This window comes from Danio rerio, chromosome 4 (assembly GCF_049306965.1).
Source record: "Danio rerio strain Tuebingen ecotype United States chromosome 4, GRCz12tu, whole genome shotgun sequence".
Classification (NCBI taxonomy): Eukaryota; Metazoa; Chordata; class Actinopteri; order Cypriniformes; family Danionidae; genus Danio; species Danio rerio.
In genome coordinates this window covers 33,336,453-33,351,454 of record NC_133179.1, presented here as the reverse complement: position 1 = coordinate 33,351,454, position 15,002 = coordinate 33,336,453, and the positions used below count along the sequence as shown (strand labels likewise).

Here is a 15,002-nt window from a genome sequence, read left to right as displayed (position 1 = left end):
GTGTATTAAAAGTATATTTTAATTTAATTCAATGGTGTGTCAAATTAGCAGTCGAGTAAACTTAGGGTGTACTCACACTAGGCACGCTTTACTAAAATCGTGCCAGGACGCGCTTCTCCCCCCTCCCCTCAGCTCGCACTCACATTGCAATTTTACTTTCCAAGCCAGAACATGCTTATGTCATCGATGATGGTACTGTTTAGTTAGGAAGAGAAGCACTGTTGCTCACAATGCTTCAGTTATATGGTTTTGTATTTTTTTTAAGTTGTCTGATTTGCAACGACTAAGCATGGGACAATAGCCATTTTCAAGGTATACCGCGGTTTGGATAAGTCAAGGTATTAAAACCGCCAAAATTTTCTGCTATATTGTTCCTACGGTATATGTATAATTTTTTATTTATTTTTTTTTTTTTAGGACAACAGTATCTCCAGCAGAAAAGATGTCCAAAGATGCTGTTTTAAATTGTAAAGAAATCTGTGTTTCTGAAACTAATGAAGACAGCAGAAGTCAATGATTCATTTAAATTATTCAGCCTGACATGTTTACAGCTCCAAAATATTTTTAATGTTTCTCAAAGTAAAATATATTGTGTTCAAAGGGGAAAAGTTTTTTTTTAACGCAGACATTTAAAAATAACTTATTTTAGAGCAGTGATCACAACATCGTGAAATTTTTATCCAAGGTTATCATACCATCAAAATTCTCTACCGGCCCATGCCTAGCAGTGATAAACAGTCAAATCTTTTGCCAAACAGATCCTCCGATTTTAACGCTCATAAATGTTCATGAAAGTCATCATGCTGTATGTATTAGAAGGTTGCTGAAGGTGCAGCTGACAAGCAGTGAGGGGTTTGCGTCGTTAATAAACTATGACAGTTCACATTCATTAAAAAGTAACAATGATTAATTAATCCACATGAAACTGACATCCCTTAAAAATTATGTCAAGTTTTAAATTTCGCAATTTGCAGTCACACTACAACCTTAGTGTGTCCGAGCATAACCGAACAACAGTTTGGTGAAGTGATGCCATGTGATGGCAGTATTGCAAGCGGTAAAGTTAGTCTAATTCTGGAACACACTCTCTGATATTAAAATGCACCTAACCGTCAATGACTGAAAATGAGTCAGGCAAAAATAAGAAAAATTGACTCTGTATGTTGTGTGTTTAAGTAAGAATAAACAACAAAATACTTCACCAATATCGGACAGAAAGCAGTAGGTCTAATATGCCAAGAAAGTATTGCAGTTTTTAAAGACTACAATCTAAAAGGATGATCACACGCAAAGCGATTTATGCGTTAAGAGGTGCCTATTTTGAACGGTTTACTATCGGCTGCGACGGTTTTGCGAGCTGCTTATGTGCTCTACACACCTCGCGTTTTAACCACCGGCTGCGCCTCACGTTTTTACCGTAGCCGACTCCAGACTTTGACACCCTTGCGAAGAGAGGGGACCAGGCTCATTGTTCACATTAACACACTCATAATAACTTGACTTAGAATAAAAAAAGACTAAGATTCTTCTTTCGTTTTATCTCATAGTTTTATGATTGATATGAGCATATTTACACAAGCTCAAATCAGATTGTTGTAAATTTGACTCAAATTATATAATAATTGCTGGTTAAATGAGTTTTTGTCATAGAATATATTTTCCATGCACATCCACTTTAAAAAGTTATTTTATCAAAGTTTTATCAAGTTTTATTATGATTGAAATATTCTAAAAGCAGTGCAAATTAGATTATTGTAAACTTGACTGAATAGTAAACTTTAAGAATTATTTATAATGTTTTTATATGAGATTTGTTTTCTATCAGACAATATCTTTTCTATTTTCCACAGTAAAAATTATTACATTATTATTATTATACTTTATAAGGGATTATTTGTTGTTGATTATTGATTATTATTATTGTTTTATGATAATTGAAAAGTAAATATAAATAGCAGTGCAAATTAATTTGACTTGTAAATTTGACTTAATAATATAAAAAAGTCAGTTTTGTGTTAATGTGACATGTTGCTGTCTGATATTACAGGTTTCATGCATACTGCCACTATAAATAAAGTTATTTTTTGAAGAATTTGACAAGTGGCCCTTCACTTAGTTTGCAAAACTTGATGTGGTCCTCAGGTCTAAAAAGTTTGCCCACCACTGGTATAGAGTGTGTTGAGAGTGCTGGTTATTCAATCCCAACATGTACAATCCCTGCTAGTACTGAGACTGAATCTTCATCCATCTGAACACAAGTCCACTTCTTTAACCATTAGTGCCAAGCTAAACAATAGACAGGAGGTTTAACCCATAATATCCAATGCTGATGCACCCAGGGGTTGGGGTGAGATGGTTGCAGTCAATCCTTCCCTGAGCCAATCCTTCTCAAGAAGTCTAATGGTCCTCATTGAAAGTTTGGAGAGACCCCCTCGTAGTCACTGGACCCTAGTAAAGATGAACACAAAAAACTATCATAGTGTTGGGCTGTAATACCATTCTGGTTATGACAAGATTGTCTACACAATCTTGCTGTATTGTTTACTCACAAGTAATGATTGGTCGCCAACATAAACAAAAAACAATTAAAGGTGCTGTATGTAAGTTTTTGATTCTTCTAAAGCATAAAAATTCCATAACATAATAAACATGTCAAGTGAACATACATGTTTATGATAATAATAATGTGGTCATTTTAATAATAATTTCAACATGTTGTCAAGCCTAAGTAAAGCGAAAGCATAATTCTCTTGAACAGCTCTTGCAATTATAGCACATTTGTAATCGGCCCATTGATACTTTCACTTTTCATAGAAAGATTAGAAATAGGGGAAATACTTAAACGGAATGATCGCTGGACAAAATTGTAAAATCCAGGAGAATCCTGGTAAAAAACGGGAGGGCTGACAGGTATGGATTAAACGCATCAATACAGCGCTTCAACAATTCATAGGCTACGTGATTTATTCATTTATACGAGTGGCAATAGCCTACCGTGATTAGGTGCGACTAAGATCAAATCTTAATAAGTACACAGTGGAGTTTGCATTAACCGCACACAGAGACTAACTTTAATTATATTCTAGCTCCAAACTTCAAGCATGGAAAGTCTTGCGACATCTGAATCACGTCCAAATTAGCCTAAATCTGAGGTAACAAACGAAAATGAAAGCCACGGAGCTTTACAAAACAAATAACTATATATATATATTGAAAACACACTTTAAACGCATTATTTTTAGCATCTGATGACCCGATGCACTAAATTTTCTAAGCACAGCAGTGTGCTTTTACACTTCAGAGAAGTGTAGAGCTGGTCACATTGGTGTTATTGTACACAAAGATTTAAACATTTTTTTCTTTTATTATTTAGTAATTGTTCTGCGTACCACTAGACGGAAGTCCGCATACCACTAGTAGTACACGTACCACAGTTTGAAGAAAAAAAAGGCTCCTACATCTTGAATGGGCTTTGCGTGAAAAAATTAAGAGAATTAAATTTTTTATATGAATTTCACATTGTACATGGCAATGAGTTATCGCATAATATTGCATAATCAAAAACAACGTAAATATTGTTGCCAGAAAATAATACTAAAAAGTACCTGTCTGTGGGAAAAGAGACAACTTTACCTCTATACAGTAGATCACGGTGGACTCCACACAAAGACTGCCAAGGAGTATCTAGATGAAAAAACAGAACAGAACTCTGCATGAGTCAGGTGAGCAGAATATAATTTGCTGTAAATAAACAATTTTCAATTAAACAAAGCACATAGCCTCTATGAATTAATGTATACATAAATGAAATTTAGGGACTTAATACACTCAGGTGTTTTCATAACATTGCCAAACAATGGGGACAATTGCTATACTATGAGAAACAACCAAAGACATGTGAAATATTTTTTTTTAATAATAATAAATTATATTCTTCCTGACATCAGAAAGTTAAGCCTTTGTATTATTGAATCAATTTACTAATAAACATTAAATATAAAAAATCTCATAAAACAACATTTTAAATTACACACAAATAAATAATTAATGTTGCTTTGGATGATTTTCCACTTAATATTAAAATACATTAGCATACTGATACTGATATTATGTACAGTAAGTGTCTTTCCTCAAATTTCCCAAAGATGTGACAGAACAGTTGTAGATTTAAAGGGATAGTTCTCCCAAAAATTTAATCTACCATTAATTAGGGAAATTGAACATTATTTACAATATTAATGGCTTTTGATCAAAAGCTTCCTCAAACAGTACTCACGAATGTCTGCATTGCATTTGTAGTATTGTCACGTTTCTGCAAGGGCACACTCCTTGCTAAAAAAAAAAGCTACACACTCAATGGCAGACATTTATGAGTACTGTTTGAGGAGACTTTAAATTAAAGCTAATAATATAGTAAATAATGTTCAATTTCTCACACAGACCGGTAGTTTTACTTCACAAGACTTTGGTGTCACCAGGTGCAATGGCTATTGATTTAGACTTGTTTGTATGTGTATTTTAAATCTAAAAAACAAAAATCACTATTGGCTGCCATTTATATGAATCAGCATTGAGCACAGATTCAGCCAAAACCCTTCTTTAATATTCTACAGAAGAAAATGGGTAACTACATCTTTGATGAGCTGTGCATGAGTAAATTAATGGGAAATTTAGATTTTTGTCCCTTTAACAGTTGTAAGGAAATTATTTAAGAATATGTATGGTGTGTTGCTTTAATGTTTTAATAGTACAATTTATTTTTAAGTTGAACAGATCCATCAGTGGAGGACACCATGGAAAAACCTGTATGATGTATGTATTCAGCATTTTACATTTAGTTCAACATGCAGTATATACAATTCAAACATGAAAAGCAAGAAAAAAGGACTGACTTCAGATTCCACAACACACAAAAAAACTGTTAAGTGCAAAAATCAATGATGACATGCTGGGATATGCATGTATAAAAATAAATGCATTTCACCAAAATCAATCATTATTAAAGCAAAAATCATAAATACTGTACTCTGTTGCATTAATATAAAAATTTATCATTTATTATTTTTTAAATTAATTTTACAATAATTGATTGTAAGACAACCAGTTTTCCGGTAAGTTATGTGCTGTAGTCTTTCTTGTTATTTATTTTAATGCTTTAAACAACATACACGAGAAAACAAACATTATAATACTGTATAAATATAAATAAAAGTAAAAACGTACAAAATGTAATGTATTGTAATTTTTTTATTAAATTAATAAAAAAATATTCTTACAATTATGGACAAACCTATAAATAAAAGTAATATTATAGGTACAATTTTTTTGTGTTTAGAGAATAGATTTAAATCGCAAACTATTATATAATGTTGAGGGTGCACTATCATCATCTGTTTACAAACAGCCGTTGGTCATGTTGACACGTCACATGACCACCGGCTGTTTGTACACAGATGATGATAGTGCACCCTTAACGTCATTTTTTTATAATAGTTTGCGATTTAACTCGATATTAATCTGTAAATACAAAAAATATTGTACATAACAACCCTGTTCAGTTGTTACACTTGTTATTATACGTCTGTTTACATATTTACTTGTTTTGCTTGGTTTTAAGCTCAAGGTTCATTTGTCAGTTGTTGGTAAGTATCATTTATTAACGCTAACGTTAGCCTTTCGACGTCGTTAGAATTAATTTATTTATTTTTACGCATGTGCCATCTCTTTAATGATTTTTTTTATGTAAAACCCTAACTTTTTGGCGCATTACCAAATGTTACGTTACAAATGTTTAAACGGTGTTTTTTTATGACCAAAACCCGTTAATCTGTGTCGACCATGGCTTAATTACATTAACCGAATGTTATTAATTATTTATGTACTTATGTTACTGTAGTAAACCATGGTTAATTATCGAAAAAGTTAACTGACGTGGTCTATCAGCTGTTGGAGCGGGAAAATTGAATGTGTCTGATTGGTTTGGGCCATCAGCGCTGAGAAAAGTAACACGTTACGTTAAATGATTTATTAAATTAAGTTTAATAAGCATTACGTTTGATACGGTTAGGTTTCATAAACAAGAAACAGACTTTACATGATATAATCATGAGACTCACTCCATCCCTGAGGACTAACGTTAACTGCGTTAGTTAGTTAGTAACCAGTTTCAAAATGCTATCATAAGTTAAATGGAGTGTTTGAGCGTGTGAGAGCGAGAAGTAATGGTCAGCATTACATACTAAGGCGTGCTATAATCGCGTTTCCCCCCCACAACGAAAATCACATCCAATTTACTATGTGATAAAATAATGCTATGAATGAAAAGAAATAAAGCACCTTGTCGAAAAAGTAACTCGTATTACCTATAAACCCCATGAAGCTTGTGGTCGTCGTCGTCCTCCTCCTCTTCTTCGCATTGTAATTCGCACAGTTAGGCTATTTTACTATAGGTGTATTACTGCCACCTATTGATTAGGAATATGGGTCAAAAACAGGAGCACAAACTACCCTTGAGCCAACTAAATTCTATCACATAAACCAGTGTCTTTAAAATATCAATAAGAATTTCAATTTATTGAAATTTTCTTTAATTATTTTCTTAAAACATTAATCGAATTGATTTAATAATTTTCATCAAGTTCAGCAAACAGTACATTTATTACAAATATATATACTTTCCAGTTTCATGTCCCTATATTCTGTACAAATAACTTTTAAGACTATTATTATCAAACTTAAATATTATTAGCTTTGTCACTTATATTTCCTCCCATTGTTCTAAATTTGCCAACAAATCTTTGAATATTGTAGAATCTGTAGAAAGATCTTTTTTTTTTTCTATTTCAAAATCTAAAAAAACATCTTACTCCATGGCCCAGTAATTTTTTACAGTAATGTTAGCTCCAAAGATTTTTATGTTTTTTTTTCCTGCATGGCTTCATTACTCACCCTAGACCACATGTTTTAAACTCCATTAATTACACCATTATATCTCAGTAACATAAGTAAATAAATAATTAAAGCTTACCTCTTAGTTCTGCCCACCAAGCCTGCAAAAATAAAGTTAAAACTATAAAAATTTTATTATTTAATCATTAAATTAAATTAATTAAATTAACTGCTTTTTTAAATTAAATGCAGTTCAATTTGTTTTATGCTTGTGATTCAAAGCTGTATATTCATCATCATTACCACATTCTTCAGTTTCACATGATCCTTCAGAAATCATGATATAATGCGTTGCTGTTGTATTATAATCAATTTTTATTGGAAAATTACTAATGATGCTTCTTACAATTATCAGTGCTGAATATATTTTTTCTTGCTTCATTATAAACTGATCCATTTTACTTTTCAATGAAAAAAGCCAGTTCAAAATAATAGCTTTTCTTTGCATTTTTACATCATACATCTCAAAAAAGACTTCACATAGAACTATTGTTTGTATCTTTGATTTGTTTAAATCAATAATGATAAAAATTACATCTTTAGACTCCTGCATTATCTAACTTTCTAACATGTTTTTGTTCCCCTCTGCTTGTTTCTCAACATCTGCTGAATACTAGTCTAAAGTGTTCTTTTTAGAACCAGAGAGGCAATCATCTTTGGCTTTGTAAGTATATTTTGTGATAAATTTGACAACACCTTAATTTTTGTGCCTGTACATCAATGAAAATCTACTGAATATGTTTTTTCTTATTTAATACATTGCAGACATTTTTATTTATCTCAGACATAAATTTAAGGCTTAAAAATAATAAAGTTTGCTTTAGCTAATTTGGCTTTAGATACTTACCAGTTGAATTACGTAATGAAATTACTGAACAGCCAGAGTAAAGATTTCTGAAGACATTTCCAACATCGAAATTATATGATCCAATGCCAACCTTTAAAATAAAAAACAAACAAACAAATAAACAAAAAAGTTGTTCATATTTTGTCTGTGGTAAACATTGACACTGACATTGAATTGTCTTAGTTTTTATAAAGTTGTGATATATAATATAATCTTATAATCTATAATCCAATCAATATAACATATAATCTACAAATAATAGTTTATTTCTGTTTACTCCGGTTGTAAATTTACAACCAGAGTAAACAGAAATAGCCTGTACATTTATATGCCTGCTTCCTGTATGAAAAACAAAAAGTTAGAAGAGGAAATACAAAAAAACAATACATTAACGTTGCTCTGAAACTGTTAGTGCTGGGTTTTTGCAGCTGGGTATATTTTTTAGGTTGTTGTTGTTGAATGTATCAAAATGAAACGAGAACAGGGCTTTAGGCTACAATTTTTAAGACAATTTAATGTAAAACACAACAGACCCCTGAGACCTTGGAAAAACAGGTGAGCTTAAAGGGTGGCATAGAGATCTGGTTAAGAATGTAATTAATCTTGTTAATGTGTTCTAATTTTGTCTCCTTAAAAATGCAAGTGTTTGCATATGTTTGTGAATTATTACAATTGTATAACAATACACAAATTATTACATGAACACATTTTTTTAATAAGCTCTGTTGGAATGCACACTGGAAGGTTTAAACAATTGTATTAATTGTTTAATTGAGACCTTTGAGTCTCGTCAATCTAATTCAACAAATGTTTTTTTTCTTCATTTTTTTTTTTCGGCAGAATAAACTTGAAATGTAATGTGTTATGTTCCCTAACACGTAATTCAGAAACTCAGTCTTTTGGCTCACCTGTCATTGTTCCTGACAATTCATTGGTTATTCTGACACATCACGCATAAACTAAAGCTGAGCTATCTATATTGGACCAGAACATAAAAAATGTTATTTCATTTCTCCTTGGGTTAAGAATTGTTCTTTCACCACATGAAGCAAACCTCGTTCAATCTCATTAATAAAACTGATTGGACTGTAAGAGCAGATTGGTTATTATAAACAGATTGTGATTGTGAGCTGCCTGTCTATTTGGATCTGTTGTGTTTGTGACATTGCATAATATATTATGCAATGTCACAAACAGACAACAGAATTTATAAATGCTGCAAATGGGTCCTCAGTTCCTTGACCCCTCATTCCAAATACTCCTTATTTTACAGATGGCTTATTTGAAAACATGGCGAAAAAGAAAAAGAGAACTGAATCAACTTCTGCAGGACTCAGACAGTGAGGACAGTCTGCCAGGCATTCCAAATGTTTTGGAGAGTGACAGTCAGCTAGAGAATACAGATAGTCTGGACAGTTTCAGCAATAATGAGAAGTCAGATATAGAAAATAAACAAAATGATGAAGTGAATTTAAACCTGGAGGATGACTTGAGGCAGTGGGCCACAGACAACAGAGAAACACACAGATCTGTAAATCAATTGCTGTCCATTTTGAGACAACAAGGGCACACGTTACCCAAGGATGCAAGGACACTTCTTGATACACCACAAAAAAAAAAAAAACATCTGTTGATAAATGTGGTGGAAAGTATATATATTATGGATTAGAGAAGGGGATCCAAAAGTTTTTAAGCCAGTTAGAATCTGATGCTGTACACCTCAGCATAAACGTTGATTGAATTCCTCTTTCTAAGAGTAGCAACATTCCGTTTTGGCCAATACTAGCAAAGATAAGCCATTTTGACCCATTTATTGTTGCTATTTATTGTGGACAAAAGAAGCCAAGTCCCCTTGAAGAGTTTCTGTCTGACTTTTTGAATGAATACAAGCAACTCCAGGATAACAGGATAAGTTATGAAGACCAAACTTACACTGTCCACATTGCTGCTGTGATCTGTGATGCCCCAGCAAGATTTTTGAAATGACAAAAACTCATATGACAGTTGTGAAAGATGCATAATTAGAGGTGAGCATGTTGAGGGAAGAATTGTGTTCAAGGAACAGGAATGCTGTCTTCGTACGGATGAGGCGTTCAGCAGAGCAGAGTACAGCAACCACCAAACCGGTGTCACCCCCTTGATTTCTGCATCAATTCCTCGCATAACCTCTTTTGTTCTGGATTACATGCACATGGTCATCCTAGGTGTAGTTAAACGTCTTATGCAGTTTTTGACAAAAGGTCCAAAACAATGCCGGTTGTCTGTAAGGCAAAGGGGTGATATATCCGAACAACTTAATGCATTTAGAGGAAAGATGCCCAGTGAATTTGCACGGCAACCCCGAGGTCTACATGAATTGGACAGGTGGAAGGCCACCGAATTACGGCAATTTTTATTGTACACGGGTCCCGTAGTACTAAAAAATGTGCTGTCGCAAGACAAATACAGCCATTTCTTGTCACTATCTGTGGCCATGTCTATAATGCTGGAGCCAGATGATGAAATTCGAAATGCATACTTTCAGTTTGCTCAAGACTTGATGAAGCACTTTGTCAAGTGCAGCGGAGACCTGTATGGAAAGTTTTTTCCAGTGTACAATGTGCATGGACTAACACATCTTCATGAAGATGTTAGACACTTCAACCGGTCACTAAATGAAATAAGCTGTTTTCCTTTTGAAAACTACTTGCAAAAAATCAAAAAGTTAGTGAGGAATGGAAAAAGTCCACTAGAACAGGTCACCAGGCGTTTATCTGAAATGGAACACGAGAACAACCTGAGCAAAGCACAACATGCCACACAGCCTCTGCTGTCACTCAAAAAAAAAGACTCCTGTTTTCTCTTGAAAGATGAAAGGTTTGCTTTCATTCAAGAAAAAAATGATGATGGAACTTTCATTTGTAAAGTTCTTAACCAGTGCTACACTTCTGCATTATTTAATCAGCCATGCAGCTCCAAACTTTTAAATATAGTGTGCATTAGAAATGAACAGGGCAGGATGAAAAGAAGAGTACTGCACCAGACAGAGCTCCACCGCAAGGTGGTCGGCCTTCCACAGAAATCTGGGGGTTATGTCCTCATACCCCTACGCCATGGGACTGAGCATATTTGATAAAGGTTGGAATTAGTCTAATTTCCATTATAATTAACTGCAGAAGAGTGCTCTAAATTTGTTTTAATCAAGTATTCGGTAATCAAGTAAACGGTAAGAAAATCAGTGAGATAAACTGATTTTCATAGATTCTGCTAGAACCACTTGAACTTCTGAAACTGCTTCATAGTCTGGAAAATGCATTAAATTTTCTTTGCCCACCCTCCACAAAGCTTACCTCTTTCCATTGCATACTTGCCTTCAAACCTCCACCGCTACTTTATCTAGCTAGTGAGTTCTAGCTACACCTGTTCCTAATCACATTAATCACCTTCAATCTACTAAACTCTTGGAACCATTTCATCGCCTGGCTTGAAAATGCACAAAAATTTCTTCGCCAGCCTTCCTCAGAACTCAATTCCTTCCATTGCATACTTGCCTATCAACCTCCACTGCTACATTTTTTTTAAATATTAATTTTAATCACTTATAAGCTGAGTCAATATTTATATTTATTTTTGTGTGCATATACAGTAGATTGTACCCCATCAGGGGCGGACTGGCCATCTGGCAGACCGGGCACTTTCCCGGTGGGCCGACGTACTTTTTGGGCCGGGCTGATCATCGTCTTATGATCTGTTCTGCCCATAAAAGGCTTTGAAGCCTATCGTTTTTTCTGCCTTATTAATTGACGCTGCTGTGATCTGTGACTCTCTGAAAGTACACTCTCAAAAAAAAGGTAGCATTTGTAGCTGCAGTTATAAACTGCTTACTAATGTTTATTAATGTAGAGTTAATGCTTAACAGATAATAAATTCACTAGATGCTAATGTTTAATATATGGTTTATAGTCTGTAGTTATTATAGTGTTACCAAAACTTCAGTTTTTCAAATGTTATTTGTTTTTTCTTCTACTAGATGAGTATTCCTCATATGTGAATAAAAGCCAAAACTTTCCAACCTTTTATGACTTTCTTTCGTCTGTTGATCACAAAAGAAGATATTTTGAAGAAAGCTGAAAACCTGTAACTATTGACTTCTAAAGTAGGAAAATAGATACAATGCAAGTCAATGGTTACATGTTTACAATATATAAAAAAAGCAAGTCAAAGATAATGGTTGAGTGTTACCAGCCTGCCTTATATAGAAATACTCCAGTAATTTTTTGCCCTTCTATTTCTTTTTGTAAACAGATAATACCATGTATAATTAAGATATAATATAATAATCTACCTGATGAACGAGGTGAAGGTCTGAGGCTACTCTGTGTGCCAAAGTGAAGCACAGTTGAGCGAGAGGCCCGTGGAGGGAAAGCCTTCAGCTCCGGGTCAGCATCACTGCTGCAGATGCATCTCCCAACGCCTTATAAACACACCACATGACAATAAATTAATTAGCTAAGCAAACAAAGTGCTGTACTGCAGGCTACTCCAACATAAACACATTGCTTTGCTTCTAATTACTCAAATGATCATGCTTACTGATTTGAAAAACAAGTTGTCTTACCATGTACAATTCTCATTTTCATCAAGCTGCATCTCCGACTGATCCAGGAGCATGTATTTCACCATTTTTACATCAGCTTTCGGTCTTATCGGATTCATCCCATTTTACGAACACAAATCAACCAAAATAGCAATGGGAAACTTGTGGACTTGATATGCTGATATTAATGCAATAATATACTACGATGATGATAATTTTCACCAAAACTAACAACCAGTGCTACTCTGCTTCACTGTAAACAGCATGCGCCTGTCAGATTAGTCCCCATTCTGACGTCACCGGGGTGGTGAAAAAAAAAGCGGATTTTACGGAAGTGGGAAAACAGACTCTTTTTTTTTTCAAATTTGTGCCCCTGCGCTTCGTAAAACATTTTTATATGGTATTTTATGGTATTATAGAGTATTTTCACAAACGATTCTACCTTTTTTTTTAAAATAGTTTTTTAACCTACAATATGCTCTTTAATATTTGCTCTTTATATGAGAAATAGGCTATAATGTTTAAGCGGGCCTAAATGCATCTCCCGAATATCCTACTCAGTGATGCTGAACTGTTTGCCTTCTTTAAGACTTTCTATTGTATCAATTAGGCTAAGACTGCATGAAATTATATAAAAGGGAAGTGCGTTTGGTAATGCGCACTGAGATTTGTGATGCACACAGAAATATGTGCTCTGTACTGAATTAGCTTCTCTTTCATCTAATGCAGCTTGAATGGTTTAAAACTATTACAACTGAATACTTTTAATCACAACTGTACAGGAACCTGGCTTTAATAAATTTGCAACAATTAAAAAAAAAAAAAAATTTTCACATTGTCATTATTGTGGTATTGGTTTTGTGTGTAGAAGTTTGAGGAAATAAATGAATTTAATCTATTTTGGAATAAGGCTGTAACATTAAATAAATGTGGAAAAATTGAAGCGCTATGAATACTTTCAAGATGCACTGTACAAAACTTCCAGTACTTTTCAAAGTATTAGAAAAGGTTTTATAAAACTGCAGTCTTTTTTTTTTAAATCTACATGGATTTCAAGAAGTGTTCCTGGTTGTGACAGTTATGCACCTTCCAAGTTGAGTTCCTAAAAGGCAATAAGCAGGAAGAAGAAGAAAAGGAAGAACTGAAAGAGCTCAGATTGTGTTTCTGCTGCACAAGAGCTTCTGTACTTCTGCATGTAAGTTTGATACTTCTACCATTACGCTTCATTACGTGTCATTTCAACACTGTGTCTGAACACTTTATTTATTAATGTTATGGAAGTGTTTTTAATCAGCATGTCCCTGTCTGCTGTGTTCAGAGTTTTTGTGCGGGTGTATTATGCCTAGTTCAGACTGCGTGATTTTAGCCCCGATTTTGGCTCGCCGACAGGTTTTGAGAAATCGCCGACAAATGCCTGAAATCACTGGCAAATCGCTGCTCGTGCACGTGAGTGACAATCACACAGTATGAACGATCAAAGACGCGATCTGAGAGAATCGCCGATGAGTCGCCGATGCCTGCGAGATATTTGGCGTGCTAAATATCTGGAGCTGTCGGCGATTCAAATCATGCCGTGTGAATTGAGTTTTGACTGAAAATAACATGAGCGATCGCCTATAGCCAATGAGAGAGCAGCTTTCACTTGTGTGTGCGTGTGTGTATACCTGCTGCAGGCCAGCGGGAGGCTGGGGGAGAAGTTAAAAGCACTCATTTTCGGTTTATTTGGACCCAGTAAATGACTGCGGTCACGCCATCTGCGGTTCAGAAAGAGACGGTCACGCTATCTGTGCTTTAAATTGAGGTGCGCGTCTACTTGGCGTTTCGCGGTAAATTTAAGACGCGTGTGTTTAATGCGCTGGAGTTTTAGAATGTTGTTTCACTTTATTTCGTGAGAATGAATTCAAATGATATTTGCGAGTTTAAAACATAATTAACAGTATTAAAGTCATTACCCAGCTGTCATGACTATTAACACTCCTTTTCATATTTAAAATCTACTATTTAGGTGTTTACTGTGTAAGTTTTATTGGTTTATTTGTATTTTTCTGTAAATATTTTCCCCCTTTTCATGTGGAATGTTGCTAAATTATAGAAAAAAAAATATTGTATAAATTTATTTTTTCCCTACTTAAATATAAATATATAAGTAATATGAAAAGCATGTAAAATACAAAAATCATGAAAAATACAGTGTTTTTACTGTATGGTCCTATTAGAAAAATCATAAAAAAATAAAATCTAACTGTTTTCTGCCAACTCCACCAAATTATTGTTCTACATGTCCTTCACTGTGCCCACTTTTCATATCATATTACTGTTGTATATTTTAATAATAGCGTGCTAAAATCGTGAAAAATACAGTGTTTTTTTACTGTAGTCATTAGAAAAATCATAAAAAAATATCAAATTGTTTTCTGCCAACTCCACCAGATTATTGTTCTACATGCCTGATGTACCACTGTACCCACTTTCATAACATATTACTGTTGAATATTTTATTAATAGCACGCTAAAATCATGAAAAATGCAGTGTTTTTTTTTTTTTACCATAGTCATTAGAAAAATCACAAAAAAACTAAATCGAATTGTTTTCTGCCAACTCCACCAGATTATTGTTCTACATGTCCTGAT

The 15,002-nt window shown here is 33.9% G+C and overlaps 1 long non-coding RNA gene across 2 annotated transcripts; it reads right to left on the bottom strand.

Moving 5' to 3' along the window:
- Positions 1–415: 415 nt before the first annotated feature.
- LOC103910480 (uncharacterized) lies at positions 416–14,162 on the bottom strand. 2 transcript variants are annotated; one of them, XR_012402383.1, is made up of 7 exons: positions 14,036–14,162; positions 12,393–12,476; positions 12,120–12,248; positions 7,796–7,886; positions 7,028–7,049; positions 3,634–3,684; positions 416–2,448 (listed from the first exon to the last, which is right to left on the bottom strand). It is a non-coding gene; the product is annotated as an uncharacterized lncRNA (long non-coding RNA). The 2 variants fall into 2 exon arrangements; XR_012402382.1 differs by lacking the exon at positions 14,036–14,162 and having other exon boundaries at positions 417–2,448; positions 12,393–13,183.
- Between the last annotated feature and the right edge of the window lie 840 nt (positions 14,163–15,002).